The 17,753-nt window shown below is 38.8% G+C and overlaps 1 long non-coding RNA gene across 2 annotated transcripts; it reads left to right on the top strand.

Moving 5' to 3' along the window:
• The first annotated feature begins 5,044 nt into the window (after positions 1 to 5,044).
• On the top strand, positions 5,045 to 9,834 carry LOC122825696. Of its 2 annotated transcripts, none has more exons than XR_006369702.1 (3): positions 5,045 to 5,202; positions 8,308 to 8,475; positions 8,598 to 9,834. It is a non-coding gene; the product is annotated as an uncharacterized LOC122825696 (long non-coding RNA). The 2 variants fall into 2 exon arrangements; XR_006369701.1 differs by lacking the exon at positions 5,045 to 5,202 and adding an exon at positions 7,510 to 7,849.
• The last annotated feature ends 7,919 nt before the right edge of the window (positions 9,835 to 17,753 follow it).

The raw sequence follows: 17,753 nt of genomic DNA, 5'->3' as shown, positions 1-17,753 counted from the left end.
TCATTTCAAATATGTGTGTGCGTGTGTGTGTGTTTTAGGGGTAAACCGAGAGCAGTGGGGGAGAGAGAGGAGGAGGGAGATGCCTTCAGGATCTGTCAGATCCCTCATTGTCTCATGTCTGACATTAGCTTTTTTGTGTGTTTTTTTTAGCGTGATATTTTGCATGCGAGATTGGATAAGACTGTGTGTGAAAGTGTGTGAGAGTGTTCACGTTGCATCACAAGAGCATGTGTGACACATGTACCTTCCTCTTTCTAGTTGCAAAACAGCCCTTCTTGTCGTTGCCTCTGCTTCCGCGTGTGTGTTTGTCTCAGTGTTGTGCATCTCCCTTCATTCATATGCAGCCCCGTAGTATAGTAGTGAAAACTGTGGGGAAGTTGTCACAACGAGAGGAAGCGTGTAGTAAAAATATGACAAGATATGCCAAGTATTGTTCACCTCATTGAAGGAGAGTTTCCTCTTTTTTTTCTTTTTTTTTTTTCTTCTGTGAATGTGCTGTGGGTGTTTCTGTGTGCACTTCTTCAGAGGACGGCTGCGTGTTGCACACATTGGGATACACCTGCCACTCTGCACACAAACGATGCACCAAAACATGACTTCATATTTACGTTTGCCGTTGTTCCTCCTGAATCAGACTTCCTCAAGAGAAGTTCTCCTGGATGTTGTTAAAGCGTGTAATAAAGATTGAAACTGCTTCCCAGTGAAAGTAAATCATTTGATTGTTTTATACTTCCTGATGTCCAAGCATGACCTTTGCTGATCTTCCTTACTTAAATCGGTGATAACATACTTCACTGTGGATGCCAGGACAAATCTTTTAAAAATGTGCAAAATTACAACTAAAATAAAAATGACTTACGAAGTTAAGAGTTAGATCACAAGGGCGTCACTTCCATCGTCATTTGCTTTAGTCCTTGAATGCGCGTGGATTCTGCTAGCATGGATGATTCGCTGGTAGCTCACTAATATTACTCTCACTTACTACTGTCTTCTTTTGTGTCTGTTCAGAGACTGTCTGTGCAACCGAGGAAGGACGTTGGCTGTTCTGTCAGCTCGGTGTGAGTCCTCTGCAGTCTGCTTTACTCATTCTCTTGCTTCAAATGCCCAGACGTTTGGACACCACACCTCTCCGCGCGCTTGTCATTCTAGCTCTCTCTTTGCATGCCGGCCAGCATGGTCGATTTTAGACAACACAATATGTAAGGTGTACTGCTTAATTTAGGAAGCAAGACAAGGATGTGATATTTTTCTACCTCTCTGAAGGGATGTTTCGCTCTGAAAAACAGACATTCTGGAAGAACCTGCTTACTTCTGCTTACGGTTCATTTTCAGCTGCCAGTTATCAGATTTTACAAGTACAGCCTGTTAATGCTGGAAATGATGATCAAATAATATGACTCATGTAGGACTTAAAGGCTGTGCAGATAATGTAACAGAAAGTGGATCACAACGAACACATTAAGCGTGAGTGTTTGATAAGGATTCTTACTGTTATCCAAGCGCGTTATGTTTCATTTTCATTTCTTAGAAATGAGAATCGCAACTGTCCAATTGAAAGTCCTTATATATATATAAAACTTAACATTTTTTATATATATAACATATAGATGTATATATATATAATATGTTAAGTTTTACACTTTTATCCAATAATGTCTAACTCTTTCTTTTGTTCAGAAAATTGATTTTTTTTTTCCCTCATTAATACATGCGTAAACAAATGTAAAAGGATCATTATAATTCAAAGCACCAAGTATTATCACTTAAGATGCAACATCTTGTCTGAAAAGAATGGAGGCGAATAAATCCATACTAAGGAGTTAGAAATACTGCTTAGCTGCTGTTTGTTCTACATGCCATCCCCTATACTGTGGTATGTAAAACGTTATAGCCCCCTAATGGATTTCTTTCTACAAGCTTTTTTATTTAGGTTCACTCTTAAATGTTTTAATCACACAATTTTCACTGGAAAATCCCTATGTGAAAATATATTCTCTCCTCTTCTCAAATAATACATTTTCTGTGATTACCCAAAATCTTCTGGTTCATTTTTACTGACAAATACCAGGCATGTAGAATCAAGAATACAAGAACCTGTTTGACAACACAAAGTAGGTTAAGAGATCACAAATGGCAAAACATTATGCTGTTTGTGGAGAAAAATACATTTTTCTATCAGTCAAGAAAGAGTTTAAAAAAAGGCTATTTCTATGGCCCCATCCACATGAAAACATTTTTTTTCTACAATAGGTTGTCTGTTTTAGAAACACCTGTGTCCACACATGACTGTTTCCGGAAATATTTCCATCCACATGGAAACACAGAGAATAGCCCAAGATGCTGTTTTTTTTTTTTAACTTCCTCATACCTGTAAGTGGCGCTAAATGTGGAGTAAACGAGAATGGAGAACAACAAAGTGTGAGTGCAGTCTTTTCTGTGGAGTGATGACGAAATTGAGCTTCTTCTCCGAGTCTTATTGTATTCTAAGACTAATAAACTACAAGATGAACATTTCATTCACCGTTGTTTTTATTATGTATAGTTCTGATGCACTTGGGGTTATAGTTCCGGACTAATACATCAGCGTTTTCACAAAAGAGATGCTTTCAAGAACACTTTCAATCTGGAATCTGTAAAAAAAAAAAAAAAACTTGGGGCCTCCTAAAAAATATGGAAGCAGGGCACGAACATTTTCTGATTTTCAAAAATGTTCCCATACGGGTCAGGCCTTAGACTTTGCAACTCCAGTAAGAACTTTTATGTACAAATGGATAAAATATGGAGCGATGGTCAACCTACAAAAGTTATTCAGTTTAAAAAAACTACTATACAAAAATGTCTGTCCAAAGCCTTCATAAAAATGATCAACCTTTTCGATCATAACCAACATAAATGAGTTTCCAAGCATCCATATTCATGTTGGAGCTGGGAAAAACACTGCACTAACCCCCCCCCCTCCAATCCCCTCTATCTCAATAAGGCACTTATCGAAAATCATGTGACTTCTTCAAAAGTCATTCACCTGACCTGAATGGGGAGTTCTACAAATCCGGAATGTCATCAGATCCAACAACAGGTGTGAAGTGAATCTTTTCATCGTGAATGTGTGTTATTTCTAGAAAACGGGGCCTAAAGAGAAACCCAGGATTGATAGAAATTTTGTGATTTAATCTGTATTCATCATAAAATGTTGTTGTTTTTTTTGTGCAGTTTGGACTAAAATTCCCTAATGTGAGCATAACTATAAGAAATAAAAATATTTTATATCATTCAAAGATGGCCCAGTAAACATGAGTGAAGGAAAAATAAAGTCAAAGCGAAATAAAGCCTCAGCTTTGCAGGCAGAACCAAAACTACTGGATCCGGCTGAGCAGGAACAGGCGAGAGTATCCCAACTCAGGCTGCGAGTCCGAACACGATACCAGTCGTGACGGCGAGCCCCGGATAGGAACAAGGAACGGGGGAGTGATCCTGGACCCGGAAAAACGGGATTCCTCTCTGATTGCTTGCTCACGGAGCAGCATACCTCTCCCAGACTTTCCCACGAGAAAAACCCCAGGCGTTTTTCGGTCCAGGTAAAAGGCGGGGGAAGAGAACCTAGCAAGGTGAACAATATATAGATAGATACTACATGAAGTTGCTGGGGAGAAAATAGAATTGAGGGATTTTTTTTTCTTTTTCTTTTTTTTTTTTTTTTTTTTAGTTGGAATGGCTGGGGGTCTGAAACACCATTCAGAAATCTGCAGGCAGACACCCACATGGATTAAATGTGAAATTCATGAGTAAACCACTAGATAGGCATCAGCTGGCCAACTCTGGACCGCAAAGTTTTCATAACTGTCTGGGGAGTTAATGTTCAGCTTAGAGACAAGCAACCGACACCTATTGGTTTTATTTGGATGTAAGTGAGAGTGACTAAAAAAGATAATATATCTAGCCTGATCCTCTTGTTCTTGTTTATCCTTTTCCACTTGTTTACACACACACACACACACACACACACACGCACGTTTGTACTCTGGAAAAGAGGGGGTGTGGCACTTCTCGTCTTTCATGTCATACGCTTGGAACCGCCTGTGATGCTGCTCCCTTTCTTTCTCGTCTTTTCTTCCTTCCTTTCTTTCTCCCACCTCCTGCATCCATCCATCGACGACAGTGTCGAAATCATTCAGTCATAGTTGTCAGACCGGTTCTTGCTCTTTTATCAGCTGGATGTGAAGGGATTGCTTTTCATTCACCATTTCTTCCTGCTCTTTTAAGGAACACACTTAGAACAATTACGAGCTAAGTAGAGGCGTATGTGCTGCAGGTTTAATCTCTGCGCTCATTGTGTGAACCATTTCAGAAAGGCGGGTAAGAGAAAAAGAAAAAAAGAAAGACTTTAAGGTGAAGATGAAGAGCACCTGCTCATTTGAGATCTTCCCCCCAACACCCCCAAGCAAGGTCCCAAACTGTATCTAACCTTTGACCTGCCTGCAGGACAACCACAGCAGTGTTGTTTTTAATTTTGCAGCTGCACACTTCAAAATCAAGTGTTTTCTGCACAGTATAAAAAGATTTAGAGCTAATTTGTAGCTCTAAATCTAATTACCAATAACCAGTCTCTAATATCTAACTCTGTTCAGCTACATAAAAAAGAGAGTTGATTGAAATAGATCCTTTTAAATTTAATCATAGACCACTCTACTACTGTAGCTTGTGAGCCACCTAAAGTATCAGTTTTCCCCCCACTTCTTTTTACACCAGTTTTAAAACTCTCTGAATGACTTGAGTGGCTTCAAGAAATTACAAACTGGCTAAAGAAAAAAACTCCCTTCAACTAAACTCCTCAAAGTCTGGAAAACATGGTTCCTCTGATCAGGCAACAGATTGGACTTTTGAACTTGATCAAGCCGATACTTAGCGATTCAGGTATTGTTTTCAACCAGTCAGAGTCTGTTAAAGATCACTCAGGGAAGCCTTGTCTGAAACCGTTTATCATTTGAAAAATGCTTCTAGAATAAGAAGGTTGGCGTCAAAACAGGAACTGGAGGTAGTTATTTATGCTTTTATTTCCTCTCGTCTAGACGGTTTTTATGCTCTTTTCACACGCATCAGAAAATAAACCCTTGATCACCTTCAGATGATCCAAAACGATACAGTAAGACCTATTACTGGAAATCAACAAAGAAGGGTTTTTAAACCTAAATCTACTTGAACCAGGTAAAAAAATCCAAGGCTATAGAACGAATGAGCTACCTTTGTTTTTATCTTGTATTCAGATTCTGGACTCATTTGTGAATTTCCACCTGGGATTAGTAAAATATAATCATTCATTTATTCATGAATTCATTTAAAAAGCAGCTGAAAACATTCATTCATTTTTTTCTTGAAATATTAGTTGATAACATTTTTGTATTATTAATACTGTTTTGACTACATGCTCTTTGTCACTTTTATCGGCCAAAGGTAGATATTTAAAACTCAATTACATACTACTTACAGTCAACAAATATGCATATTAAGATTTTTAAAAACTCCAAATCCTATTGCTTTATCTGAATAAAACATCAAAAATGACTACTGCCACAATTAACTACATTGTCACTTTCTATGTTTTACCTTGTACAGTAAATAAAGTCCTCAAGGCTTAAAGGTTGATTCGATCACCTGACTGTCTGCGCATTAATATGGGCTTTTCTGCCATTGTTTTTATTGTATGACAGGTTAAATTCAGGACAGACTCAGACACAGCGTCGCCCGAACTTAATATTGTTTAGAAAATGTTCAAAAGAATCGGCGTCGCTGACTCATTTTCAGAGATTCTCCTGGTGAAATCATAGATTAGCTAAAGCCTGCACAGCCAAACAATGAAACACCCTTTTTAAGTTGCTCTCTGTTTTGTATTGACAACTAAATTCCTGCTAAAAGGAATAGTTTATTTTCTTAAAAACCGGTTTCTGGGAATAGACACGAATGCTGAGAAACGTTACCATTAAAGAAATGATGTGGAAATAGTTCTGAAGATGAGACATTAATTAAAACCTTCTCTTGTTAAACCCATCAACCCTCAGCCAAAATCAAATAAAATAGACGGAAATAAGAGAACAATATGAAACGGGTTGAAAATATGTATCTACCATTGATCAAGTAGAATAAGCAGGAATGACTGCCAATGCCTCTGTTTGTGCATAAGTAAGTAAGTAAATAAATAAGAAACAAAAATAAAAAAGTTTATACTGGACCGAAGGAGTTAGGGACTACAAGTGCACTTTGTTTGGGGATTTTTATTTATTTTTTTAAATCTTTCAAACAACACTTTGTGAGAAAAATGGTGAGAATTTTCTGAAAAAACAAAGGGACAATTAATTTCTTACATCAATTTTGCATACAGTATAATAAATTACACCATTGTTTCCCTGAGTAACAATAGATGCACAGAGGAGCGGTTATTTGTTTGTTATTGTTCACTTCAACAGCTGCTTTCTGAGCCCATTTGGCTAGAAGGTCCGGCTGAAATAAACTCAGACTCAACTGTTTGATCTTAAGCGAACACTCAATAAATAGGTGAATCGATTAGTACTTTGTGCACATAAGCTTTGCACATACTGACCTTTTATGTGCTTAGTTTCAGCGGCTGAAGTACAATGTTCAACACCACGGATGGACAGAAGCGCTTTATGCAGCTGAATATTTCTCAATTATGTTTTATCTTGTTGAATCTTAGTGTCTGACAAGGGGGGATGCATGTGTATAAACTTTTCCATAGAAGAGAGTTATTAATTCTGTATCTTGTCTAAATACAAGTGGGCCACACCACTGTTAAGATGTTTAAGTTTCTGAAAAAGGAAGTGGGATTAAAACATTGCCAATTAATGCCTTAACGTTTAATGTGCTTTCATTCACTAATCACTTGATCCTTTTACCTGAGAATTTCTGCGGAAATGCTAAAAGCAGAAATCCTGCTGAAAGTATTTTGTAACTTTTGCTGAAATACTACTTCAGTGGCTTCTGAAGGCTTTTTGTTGCACGTGTATTTGCTTAGGGGTTTTGTATTGAAAGGGACTAATTAGAAACGCATGCCATCACTTACAGCACAGGTGTCAAACTCCAGTCCTCTAGAGCCGCTGTCCTGCAGTTTTTAGATGTGCCACAGGCACAAACCACTGGAATGAAATGGCTTAATTACTTCCTCCTTGTGTAGATTAGTTCTCCAGAGCCTTAATGACCTAATTATTTTTATTCACATCTAAAAGTTGCAGGACACCGTCCCGTGAGGACTGGAGTTTGACACCTCTGGCTTATAGATTTTCATTTTCCGCATAGATTTTTTTTTGTCTTAACGATTAGTTGTAAATGGTGGAAAATATTTGAACTATATGTATGTGTGTATATATATATATATATAGCTTTAAAAATATAATGCCAATACTCATTGCTTGAAAATCAACTCCAGGAAGGCGATTAAACAAATCTGATTTCCATTGGATTGCTGAAAAAGACAGTAAAAGATTTGAGATGTTACAGGTCGTATTCACAGTAATGACTGAGCCAAAGAGGAATTTTCCATCATATCACTGACTCACTATTTGCATTATATTTGCATGTTTGGATATAATTTGCATTCAAGTGTGCTGGTGGAAAGTTATCATTTCGGCTGGAAGTCCATTTGTGAAATATTTTGCAATTTAGCTTTTTTTTTTTTTTTTTTTTTTTTTTTTCTAAAAGTCTGAGATACAAGAAAGTAGATCCTGAACTGAGATTTGTGTGTCTATTTTAATTTCTTTTGTCAACAGTGTGATGACAGGCAGGGTAAAGTCCCAGACACATGCGGACTGCGGACCTGAGGCTTACAGTAAAGGATATGCAGGTTTTGACTGCTTCATCTCTTGTGCAAACACAAGTAAAATAAGCTTTTAGGCGTTTGCACAGCTACATCCTGTTCAAGAGATCCCCCTCCTTCCCCCCCAATAACAGACAGACACACACACACACACACACACACACACACACACACACACACACACACGCACGCGCAAATCCACCCACACCACAGCCTGGACAGTTCCTCATAGTGGGAAAAATTAAAGCTTCACTTTTGCATTGTGTTTCTCTTAAGCAATAGTGGACAATCCAACATTATGTGAGGTTTCAGGGTTCTGCAGCACAATGAGTCCTAACTTCTACCTTGTGATTGCAAAAGCTAAATATTTCAATTTGATTTGACATAAATGTTTGTTCACTGGATAAATCCAATTTAAGCTACTGCATATCTAGCATCTTTTAACATCTAAAGCGCATCTAATATGTGTGCTTCTGTAATCGTAGCAATGCAGCTACCAGTCTCACGTCAAACATTCCAGAGGTTACAGCGAAAAGAGAATCTTCATGGACCCGTTAGGTCCAGCTCAGCATGACAAAGACGCTAACCATCTCAGAAGACTTGAAATTCATCACGTCATTGACAGGACGTTTAAGAAACACACTCATCTCTAAGTAAGTGGGTGACTTATTTATATTTAAAAGTCACCCTAGAGTCACCCAGAAAGGCACAAAAAGGAATGGACTTCTCTTATGTTAGTGTCACTCTTGTATTACCTTGTGTTTTTTCTGCACAGGTCTTCTCTCACAGCTGTTCTACATTCTCCCCCAATCAAGCTCACCTGGTCCTCATCATTTTCCATCCTTTCCTCTACAAGCACTCTGGTTTTCATTGTTAGAGGCTGGATCCTTCACCTGCAAGTTTATCTTTTATCCTTGCTGTTAGGCTTCTGTCTGCAGTTTTTGTAGACAACTTACTAATGCTGCAAATTTACCAAAGTGAGCTAAAACTATGTTATTATACCTCATTATGGTAAGAAACTTATGTCTGAACATGCCAATTCAGGAAGTGTGATGAAAATGCACCTGTTTTTTTCCAAAGTGTGAAATCTTTCTATTAAAATGTCTCATTTATCAGACATACTATCATTACAACATCCTATCTTAATTGCTCTTCCCTGTTCCAGCTAATTTAATGGGGCATAGAGACACTGCTATTTTTTTTCTTTCTTTTTCAGGGAATGTATTTGTCAATGATTTTACAAACACTTAAGAATTACCAAGAAACTCACAGAAGAACAAAATGGTCTTTGTTTGTTTATTTTGTAGCAGTGCCCAAGTGGTTGGCAGTACTTGCTAGATTTTAAATTGCCTGAACCGCAGGGGACTTGATGAAGAGACCCTTGCAACAGCTCATCCTTGAGTAGTGTCCAGTATTTCCACTATTGGTCCCAGACGTCAAGGGATGGACTTCTCAGTAGATTTATCAGCAACTTTACTTTCACTTAATATTTTTGTCTTAACTCTCATATTCACATTCACTGGACAATTTCAGTAAACATTTAATTACAATGCTAATGCTGGAAATGTCACTAATGATATCATTTATGATTAACAGTCATTTTCCAAACTGCTCGTTCTTTACCATCACTGAACTTGCCCTCCGCTCCGTTAGCGGTCTAGCATCTCAGGCATTTAAGAAATACCCATGTTGTGGGCATTAAGAGAGCTGGGGATTCATTTAATTGGCCAGATGGATTGCAGTTGTGCAGAGCATGACACATAACATACTATATCCTACCAAGATTTGCTGTCTTTCAATACTGCACACTGATATTGCAATCATGATTGTGATTTTATATATACTATCCATCTCTAATTTACATGTTTTACTTTAAGTAGGATTGTGACTTACTATAAGTTGTGATTTATCCAATAATTTCCAATAATTTGAGGGATTTTCTGCACACACAAAGCACACCAATTGAGCTCTTGCCAACTCAAAGAAACTGGCATCTTCTTCTGAAAATTACATGCTTCCTGTATTTCTGAATGTAATTTTATCTTGCCATATGTTGCATATTTAAACTATTTGAAATGATTAAAACTCCATTTAAGCAGCCAGTCTTTAAAAGTTGCAGCATATATGGGCAGATTTTAAGTAATCGTCTATTTAGATTGATTGAAATATTAGTGTTTTTTGCCATATTTTGAGGAATAGTAGACCCAATGGTTTGAATGGGAGTTGATGCTTATTCTGGGGTGTTTGGTGCAATCAAAGTATACAATTATCAGACAAATGTTCCAGGTTTATGTCAGGTGATTGGATGTCATGACAAGTCTGTCATTTCGGCTTGCTTCTACTGAACATCCCTAAATTTTTCAATATTTCTTTTCAAACCAAAGACTAATCAATGTTTGGTGTGATATTCATAAGAATTTACCAAAAGTCAATTTGATTGTTTTGAGCTTTCCGTCTACCAACCAGGCCAGATGTTGCATTAGCTCCCATTTAAAGCAGTGTCTATATTCTCCTGAAATGTGGAGTGGTTGATTGTTTGACAAGAAATTAATCCATCTATATAACTTCTCCTCCCCTAATGGTGTATTTGCTTATTAGTAAAAATAAAAAGTTGAGAAAATTTAAAAAGACTATAATGAGTTCAATTATATAACTAAAAAACAAAATATATGACAAAATTAGTTATTAACCAGAGTATTTACCTGGAAACAAAGGCATTTTAATCAAACAGACAAAGCTTTTTGTTTCTGTTTTCAAAGTTGCTAGTATTGGCAGTGTCTTGAGTAACTCACCTGCATGCTCTCAACCACAGAAAAGGTAAAGATGGAAAAACAAAAGCACTTTTACATTTGATAGCAGATAACAGGATCTTCTAAATGCTGTTGCAACAACTTCCAGGAAGTGTTTTGTGAAGCACAGCACCTGCCCACCTCTTGACTGAACCCTATCGCGTTTCTAATGAAATCTTCTAATGTACTGAGTGCAGTTTGACCGGTTCAACACGTGTGTACTGTGTTAGGATCTGATCCTGGGCCAGTTTTACATGTGCAGACTTGTTCGGGATTTACGGAAAATGCATCACGTCAATGTGTGTGTATTACATAGAAATATGCACATAGAGGAAACGCTGAACAGAAACTCGTTAAGCTCAGTGGCCCTTTTTTTGTACGCAGGTGTACTGATATTCAGTCTTTCTGATTCTGTTCATAAAGTTTACCAGTTAGCCCTGCGGATCACATAAGTCGGCTAAAAGCCTACACAGATCAGACCAGCTCTAAACACATCTCCATCTTTCCAACTCTCTCTTTCTCACACACATGCATACATCCTGTACTTACTGAAGTGAGCAGTGGAAAGCATCAGATGGGGCCCTGTTGCTGCGACACCTTCACACACTCTTTTTGAATGTAACCCATTTTTGAATGCCCCGCACACCATTTGCTTGTGCCCTTGTATCTTTGTAAGAGCTATCAAGGCCCTGTGTTTCCTGTTTTGCAATCCTCCCCATGGCCTTACCACAGCCTCCCAGACAACGCCTGGCCCTGGCTGATTCAGGAACAGCTTGCTTTTGCCCCCCCTCAAAGAGGGCATTCAGCCCTGAGGCGTATTTATTCATGCTTAGGTTACACTAACTGTGCTTTATTGTTTGTCATTTGTTTGATTAGGAACATGATCTTCCCAAACATAATTAACTTCATCTAACGGTGGACAAAAGCCCACAAAGAAACAAACAGGAGAAAACTGATGTCATAAACACTCATAATTACAGATGAACTGTGCGTGTACTCTGTATATTTTATCTCATTCTGCTTTGTTCAAGAAAAATGGTGAACTCAAAACTAAATGGTTGAGATCAGAAAGGTTGGACTAGCAATAGAAAACTTAAACAGAGTCGTTGGTACCTCGGACTGACTTCTCAAAAAAGCAACACCCTACAACATACTGTCTGTCTGTCATAGAATATGTCAAAAACAGCTTAAAACCTAATAAATTTTAATACTGTCTGAAATGAGTTTTTTTTTTAAGGTATTAAACATTAACACTGTCCTGACAATTGAATCTGTCTTAAAGATAAATACTATATTTCCATAAGGCCTTTTTGTTTTGCAGTTCTAAAATGCTAGCAAGATTTCAGGTGGTTAGCTGGCTAAGCTAACAAATTCTCTTTGACATAAAAAAAAAATGCATTTTCAAGTGACTTTACAGTTTTTGCTTTCTCTCTCTATGAACAGCAATTTGTTCAAAACATTCATTATTCTATTTGCTAATTATTATTATTTTTTTGCTCATGTAGTGTATGTAAACATTTTACAACAGAGCTTAAATCAATAACGAAGGCGCCCACACATTCTCAGGATTTCATTAAGACTCTTTTTAAATACCTTATGCAGTAAAATTTAAGGTTTACATAAATTATGAAAATTTGACGAAAGTTAATCTTGCTCACTGGAGTTTGGGAGTAGAGAGGACGGAGGAACCTTCAGTCGGTGACCGACACTAACCCCATTTGCTGACTTGCAACAAATGTTGGTTGAGGAATGGTTGAGCCACTCTGCAGTGGTTTTTGCACAGTAAATTTTCAGTTTTTATTTTTTATTTATTTTTGTTTTTTTTCATGGAAGAAACCCATATACACTTCTTTAAAGGAATCTACACAGCCTTTCCGGTTATATGTTGAGTTTTATTGAAAGTAGCACTGCTATAACCAAAAAAATAATCTGCCGAACTCTCTGAGCTAAGCTTACTTGTTGTGACCTAATGGATTTAATATTGATCGAGTAATCACTGAACTGTAAGGAATAATACAGAATTGTGGAAGGATGTGGTGATATGTTATGAAAGGCGACAGCAGCAGTAGAATGAATTTGCTGGTGCTTATACACATTTTAACATGTTTCTAAGCCTAAAACTGAGATAATTAAATGCAAAACTTAAGAAAACAGTCCTCCCTGTTTTTGGACTGTCTTCATAATGTGTAGTTTCCCATTATGGGTCACAGTGACGTCTGTTTTCCCTAGTTGTGTCAAGGTGCAGGGCATTTTGACACAACTACCAGAAGTCTTTCAAACCCACAAGTGACTCCTGTCAAACTCTATCTAGTGCTGTGGGTGTAGTCTAATGCATCTAGGAAGAATCCTCTCAGTCTGATTATACCTTCACTCACTGATTTGACTGGTCATTGAAAGTTTCTCAACTCATGCCCTCTGGTGACCATACCAGACCTGTCAGCTCTTTGCAAATCTAACAATTTGCATATCCACCACTGAACTGCATGTTTACTGCAGGTTAGAACCACTTCTTCTGGGTGTTAAATATTTTTTTGACTGTTTTCAGTTTTCTAGCTTATCTTTTTTCCTGTTCTGGGTCATGTTGGTCCCCTGCATGCAAAACTTTTAAGAAAGAGTTTTTTGTAATTGGATGTTGGGTCTGGTTACCTTTTTATTTTGCAGGTGTGAAGCATTGTGTGACATGGCATGACGCCGGGTTATCAACCTGGACGCACCTGTACAAGGGTGAGTGAGTGTGTACGTGTTTGCATATGAAAAACTCCTCGCCCACCAATTATCTGTCCACAGGGCTGTGCACCTGCACTTTACAACTTATCTGGCCAACGTGCCAGATAATGACACTTAAGACAATGTAGGTGAAATACCAACACATCACACCAATCTTACAAGCAACAGTGCTTGTTTTTTTGTTTTTTTATCGCGGCAATACATTGGATTGCATTAGTAAATGCCAAACTGATATCATCATCTGCTTGTTGAAGGGCTTTACCTGCACACAGATGTGCTCTTGATTGCATACATGAGTGTGTGAGAGGGAATCTAACACAGACTGATGGCTGAATCTAACACAACATGTTAGCTTGGTTGCTAACCAGCGTGAGGATGTCTCTAAATGTGACTGCGTGCAGTTCCAGCTTGTGTTGTTGAAAACGATACTCTGATGTCACCAAAGCTGGACTCGTCACAGAAAAAAGCCCAGGGGCAGTCACTCATGACGTCATTGTAGATTTCAACGATTTTGTTTTTGTAATTAGAAGTTGCATTTTAGTAATAGATTTTGGACTCCATCTTAATGACAGAGCATCGTCAGATGTGCTATGCAGAGTCGAGGCAGTCGTGCTGCGCAGCGGTAGATTTGTTGTTGTACATAGGTGATCCCTCATATCAGTCTCACTGCACAGCTGTCACTCCCTGCACTTCTGCTGTTGTTGTTGTCTTTTACAAGGTACTTTCCCTCACACACACTTCCTCCCACAGGACCCTTTGTTTTTGTTGGGGTGTGTGTGTGTCTAATAGATTTAGCATATGCATTTGATGTGGGCAAATTCTCAGAATGCGATTTTAATCGAATGTACTGTTACTTTTGTGTGAAAATACTTTTCACACAGCAGAGTGTAATGTACACTTTCCTACAGCCACAGGGATATGTGAGGAGACATTTTTTGTTGTTGTTGTTGTTCTTCACACGTTGCAACATCTTTTGGGTGCTTAGTTCCACTCGCAGATATGAGCAATCGCAGGGTTCCATGGATTTTTAGTTTATAAGTCATTTTGTATTCATCTATGTAGTGACAAGATGACTGTGTCACGTTAAGGTTTTTGCATAACCCACGCTTCTCTTTTCCTCTTGCATTCAGTCACCGCTTCTGTAATGTCCACTGCAGGCGACCGTGTACGTCTGTCGTAGCTCAAAGTCAATTTAGGATTAGTGAAGACAGGAAAAGCACAGGTGTCGTTGACGTGTGTGAAAGTGAGGATAGCTGGTTTCAGCAACGCCAGGAAAATGTGCTTACCTCAGTCGAGAGCTGTGCTTCAGGCGTGTTTGGTGTGAGTGTCCGCTCAGAGAAACAAGGGAATGAAGCTTGGTAAGCACTGAGAGTGTGGCTTTTTTTTTTTTTTTTTTTTTTTTGCAGGGCTGTTTCTCACCTTCTTAGTTTTAGTGCATCACCCTAGATGAAAGGCAAGCGTAGGTCTCATCTGCCTCTCTGCTTGTGTGAAAGTGCGCATGCAGGAAGTTGGTGTGAATTGGTGTCCCCTTCTAATGTGTGCGTCCACTTCTTTGTGGGAACAGAACACGCATGCGCTGCCCGGACAACAATACTTGCTGCGTATTTGGATAACATCTTGCAGAACTTGTCTAGATTCTGCTCCGTTCACATAAGTCTCCCCCGAGGAACATCGTCCTCGTCTGGCCTTTCACCTCCGAGCTTTTTCTTTTTTCTTCTTTTCACTGGATTAATTATCCCTAAGCAGTAGGAATAAGACTCTGGGAGGAATCGGGAATCCCCAGCTAACGGCTTCCTTGATAAAAGTAAGGTAGAGAGCTGCACCCAGCAGATGGTGTGTGGTGAGTGGATAAGGGCTGAACATGGCAGATGTTACACTCGGCTGAATAACAGAGGCTTGAAACATAACTTCTTTGTTAAATTCTGGAGATGAATTAAACCTATAAAACTGTGCAAGCAGATGAAAATAAATATTGGAATCTTCCATAGTTTTGCTGCTGTTTATGCAACAACAAATCTTTTTTTAGTGTCATGTTGACTGTAAACAATGTCCTTCTTTTGGAAACCCGATTAAATTGAAATGTTTGGGTTATTTATGGATAATTACCTGCACAGTGTTAAAAAATAAAATAAGTTTGTTTGTCATTATTTTTATTTGTGTCTGATTAATATTTTTCATACATTTGAACAAAGTCTACACATCCATCTGTTTTTTTTTTCTTTCCCCCCACCCACTTCTCAACTCAGAAATCCCACAACTTCTTATCTCTCTCTGCACGCCTGCGCTCCCACCACCCTAAGACCTGCCCCCCCAACCCCATCAGACACACAAACACACACGCATCCTCACACACACACCTCAACCTCCCCAACCCCTTCCCAGAAGACACACTTCCCCTACCATTCTGCTGATGGGCTCAGGCGCCTCTATTTGGTCACACAGCCCCTGTGTAGCATCCAGATAGCTACACTGTGAAGCCATGTGGTTTTGTCTTTTAACATGGATGTGCATGTGAGTTAGCCACATTTTAAAGGTGTGTGTGTGACAAGTTGAAGAATAAATATTTATACTCTGTCACGCTTTTCCATTCTGTACAAGCCGTCACCTTTTCAGAATTTTTTTTTTTTTTCCATTTTGTCACGTTACCTCATTATTTGGATTTAATGCGACATGTCAAAAGGTGCTGCCATATGACTTTGAAGTGGAAGTTACATTAGAAGTTTACAATTTTGCTGAAAATGGTTCTGTTTGCATTTATTTCTCTTTCATTTGATGCCTCTTAATAAAAGGCTGCACAACTGAATCAAATAGGGTAATTAGTAAGAGGATATTATCTGTCTGCCATGTAATTTCTTTCAATAAAACTGAGCAGTGTTTGCACATGTAAAGGTTCTAAAAAGGCAATATTTTTTCTATGCAGCTTCACCATAGAATTTCCACAACAAATTGGCACTCCGGCTACGTTCTAAATTTCTTTTTTTTTTTCTTTTTGCAATCATTCTAACAAGAAATTAAATGTGACCACAAACCGACTTCTCTGTCAATGGTTTACAACCTAAAAGCAACACACATGCCCAAAAGAAGAGCGTTGACATCACACAACGACGCACTGTTTACGGTAGAGAAGAGTGTTCGGATGTGTAGTGAAAACCAGGAGTGGTGGGATGGTGAGGTGATGCATTTCAGTCACAGTTTTCTTTCATGAATTCAGAATTAATATTTTCAGCAATCACATGCATCCGGATTTACTGCGTCTGGTGCAGCAATGTGATGAATGTCTCGGAATAATGACATAGAAGTTGGTTAAAATGCAACATGACCGTTCAAACTGCAGACACTTTGAAAACTATCCATTGCCTTAATGTGCAATTCCACTACTTCCCTTTAATTCACTCTAGGTTTTCTACCGGGATAATCATTGAACAGAAGGAGAAATTGTGTACAATGATGTTTTTTCTGTACTTTGTTACAACTGTCTGTGCAGTTTTGTGCAGACCTCATTATTTGACTCAGGTGTGTTGAAGTAAGGGTTGCACAGTGGCACAGTTGGTAGAGCTGTTGCTTTGCAGCAAGAAAGTCCTGGGTTCGATATCCGGCCCGGGGTCTTTCTGCATGGAGTTTGCATGTTCTCCCTGTGCATGGTGGGTTCTCTCCGGGTTCTCCGGCTTCCTCCCACAGTCCAAAAACATGACTGTCAGGTTAATTGGGCTCTCTAAATTCTCCCTAGGTGTGAGTGTGTGTGTGTGAATGGTTGTGTGTCCCGTCTGTTTTCTGTGTTGCCCTGCGACAGACTGGCGACCTGTCCAGGGTGTACCCCTGGACAGGTCCAAGGTGTCCAGGGTGTAGGCACCAGCAACCCTCCCGACCCCATTAGGGACAAAGGGTGAATAGAAAATGGATGGATGGATGGATGTGTTGAAGTAGAGATACATCTAACAGTTGCAAGAGATCGGCCCTCGAGGCCTGGAGTTGCCCACCCCTGATCCAGACCTTCTGTACGGATCAATAGTGTAGGACGAGAGGGTGTTTTGGTTTTTTTTAAAGAAGTGTCACAAATCAGATTTCTTATTTTTATTTTTTTTTAATTTTTATTTTTATTGTTGGGTGAAAAAATTGGAAATGCGCCATTCATTTCCAATTGAACAGAACCCAGTTTGATATGGGTCACTTGTGGGCAAAATCAACTGGATTTGGGTAACATTTGCTTTCTGTGTGAACATAGCCAAATTGTACAACTTGCCCCAAACTATATACAGTCTTTCTTCAGCTTCCACAAACATTGAATGTTCCAACTTAGAAAATGTATTTGTTTCCTTTTTGGCAAATCTTGATGCTAGGCTTTAGAGAGGAAGCCAATGGGGAAATGGGTACTCTGTGGGAGCAGCAGAGATCCACAACTCGGTTGTGACTCGGTC

The sequence above is a fragment of the Gambusia affinis genome, linkage group LG22, assembly GCF_019740435.1.
Source record: "Gambusia affinis linkage group LG22, SWU_Gaff_1.0, whole genome shotgun sequence".
NCBI classification, from domain to species: Eukaryota; Metazoa; Chordata; class Actinopteri; order Cyprinodontiformes; family Poeciliidae; genus Gambusia; species Gambusia affinis.
Note: the sequence above shows the minus strand (reverse complement) of the source record. Positions and strands in the feature narration are given on the sequence as shown.